Genomic DNA, 2,581 nt, shown 5'->3' on the forward strand with positions numbered 1-2,581 from the left:
TTTGCGCTAGCCATCCCTAATTTTGAAGTGATAGACTAGAGGGGCGACAGCTAGTTAACACCACCCACCGCCAACTCTCGGGCTACTCTTTATCAATAAATAGTGGGATTGAGTATCATATAATAACGCCCCCAAGACTGAAAGCTCGAGCATGTCCGTTAATGAGATTTGAATTCGCGACCCGCAGATTGTGTGTCGAGCGCCCTAACCACTAGGCCATGCCATGTTTCAGCCAAAAAATAGTGTCAAAGTTAGTAGAAAATTAGATTAGTATGAAAACTATGGTATTAACAATGAAAAAAACAGTTATCTAACACGATAATGTGATTATTAGCCACTAAATGATTTACTAGTTTCAATAATCGATCGCCAATACATCTTACCGTAACTAGCTAATTCTCAGAATTTACATTTCTAATTTTGACTTTTAGACAAACCCAATTCATCACGATCAAGACATAGAGACTTACAATATTGCCGCATAGGATTTCAACCTACATGTTAAAATAATTTGTCATTATTTTAAATTATTTGTCAACTTTTCATTCAATTTTATTTTGCTTTTCCATTTGATAATTATTATTGTGTTATACTTTATGAACTAAGCTAATAAGTCAATATTAAAAAATAAGTATTATTAAGATATCTTGTTTATCACATCAAATTTTCGTCAGATAAGTGCGACATAATTTGAAGAAAAAAAAGTGCTGGTTTGTGGTAGACGGCGTGTTATGCATTATGACTAATCAAGCAGGAGAGTAAGAAACTGGGTTTATAATGGCAAACGAGTGAAATTGTTTGAACGTTGAATGCTTAATATTTAACAGTTTTGTGTCTTAAATGAGGTGTATTGGAAATGTGTAGGTAAGAGAATTTTTGAGCTATATAAAGCATATAGATAAGAACAACTTACTGCAAATGAACTGACGTCAGTTTTTTTAATTTTGTTTACATTCAAGTTTTACTAGTTTTTAGTGCTTTTTTCAACTTTTTTTTATTTCATTTTCACGTATTTGACTATTTCAATTTATTTCACTTTCAGAGTGGTAACTTTGCCAGTGATCTCGTTATCGTATGTTATGCCATATGAATTGTATGTGCTAAGTCAGCCTTAGCATAAAACTAAACAAGTCAGTGTAAAAAATTTAATTTCGAGGTACAAAAATATTGTTAACCACCACTATCAGTATACTATTAGTATTACTACTTCTAGGTAAATCAGTAGTTCTGATCAACTCTGTTGTGCTTATTACTTAGAAGTTAGAGGGCTGGCTGAGAGAGCTAAATCAAACAATAAGGATTTTTTTAGGTATATGATGGGTAAGCAAAATATTAGGATGGGGATTGGGCCTCTTAAAAATGATAGTGGGGAGCTGACCTCAGAAAATTATGAGATGCCAAACTTATTAAATTACATGTTCTCATCAATTTTTGCATAGATACAACTATTATGCCTCAACCAGAGCACTTAATGTATGGGGGAAAATATTGATGTAAAAGGTGGGAAACCTCAAAATTGATAAATCCCCTGGACCAGACAACTTTTATCCTAGAGTTTTAAAGGAACGTAAAGATTTTATTTGTGAAGTGCTAGCTAATATTTTTATAGGTCATTGAGTAGTGTAAGAGTATTAGAAGATTGGAAGTTGGCTAATGTTAGTCCAATATTTAAAGGAGGTTATAAACATTGGCCAGGAAATTTTAGGCCAATTAGTCTTATATCAGTAGTTGGAAGGGTTTTGGAGAGTGTGATTAAAGGTGCATTAAAGAGTCACTTAAAGCAGTTTGATATAGTGTCAAAGAGCTAGCATGGTTTCACTAAGGGAAAGTCTTGTTTAACAAATTTTCTGACATTCTTTGAGGATGTCACTGCAAGAGTTAATGAAGGAAATACTGTGGATTTGGTTTACTTTTATTTTCAGAAAGTGTTTGATAAGGTGCCTCACAAAAGACTCATTACAAAATTGAAATCTGTGCGTGTGGGAGGGAATTTTATTAAATTGAATACAAAATTGACTGTAGAGTAGTTGCAAGCAGTGTGCCTCCAGACTCTGTGCTGGGTCCTCTGCTGTTTCTGATTTACATTAATGATATTGACTCTGGAATGACTAACAAAATTTTGAAGTTTGCAGGTGAAATTAAGATTTTTGGGGTGGCTAACTGTATCAGAGATGCTGCAGACGTACAGAGAGATTTAGATCATTTGATGCATTGGGCCAATACATGGCAGATGATGTTTAACTACCAAAAATGTAAGGTGACGCATGTAGGTTTTCACAATTCAAGTTATTGTTACAATTTAAATGGGAATATATTAAGTACTATGGTTGAATAAAATGATCTTGGTGTTTTGATTAAATAATCACTTAAGTCATCTAAACAGCATATTGTAGCTAGCAAGAGGGCTAATAGGATTTTGGGTAGAATCTAGAGAAATATTGTTTACAAGACAAGGGATATTATTGTTTCACTGTAGAGATCACTTGTTAGGCCTCATTTAGATTACTGTATACAGTTTTGGGTTCCCTTCCTCAAGAAGGACATTGAATTGTTGGAGAAGGTTCAGAGAAGAGCCACTAGG

The 2,581-nt window shown here is 33.7% G+C and overlaps 1 protein-coding gene across 2 annotated transcripts in view; it reads left to right on the forward strand.

Annotated features, from left to right (window-relative positions):
* Nucleotides 1–746: 746 nt before the first annotated feature.
* Nucleotides 747–2,581, forward strand: part of LOC106463604 (ras-related protein Rap-2a-like) — a 27,089-nt gene continuing 25,254 nt past the window's right edge. For both annotated transcript variants that reach the window (XR_002611517.1, XM_013923653.2), the window contains exon 1: nt 747–864. The gene's annotated coding sequence lies outside the window, so the exon portion shown is untranslated. The remainder of the gene's footprint in view (nt 865–2,581) is intronic.

The sequence above is a fragment of the Limulus polyphemus genome, unplaced genomic scaffold, assembly GCF_000517525.1.
Source record: "Limulus polyphemus unplaced genomic scaffold, Limulus_polyphemus-2.1.2 Scaffold1444, whole genome shotgun sequence".
NCBI lineage: Eukaryota > Metazoa > Arthropoda > Merostomata > Xiphosura > Limulidae > Limulus > Limulus polyphemus.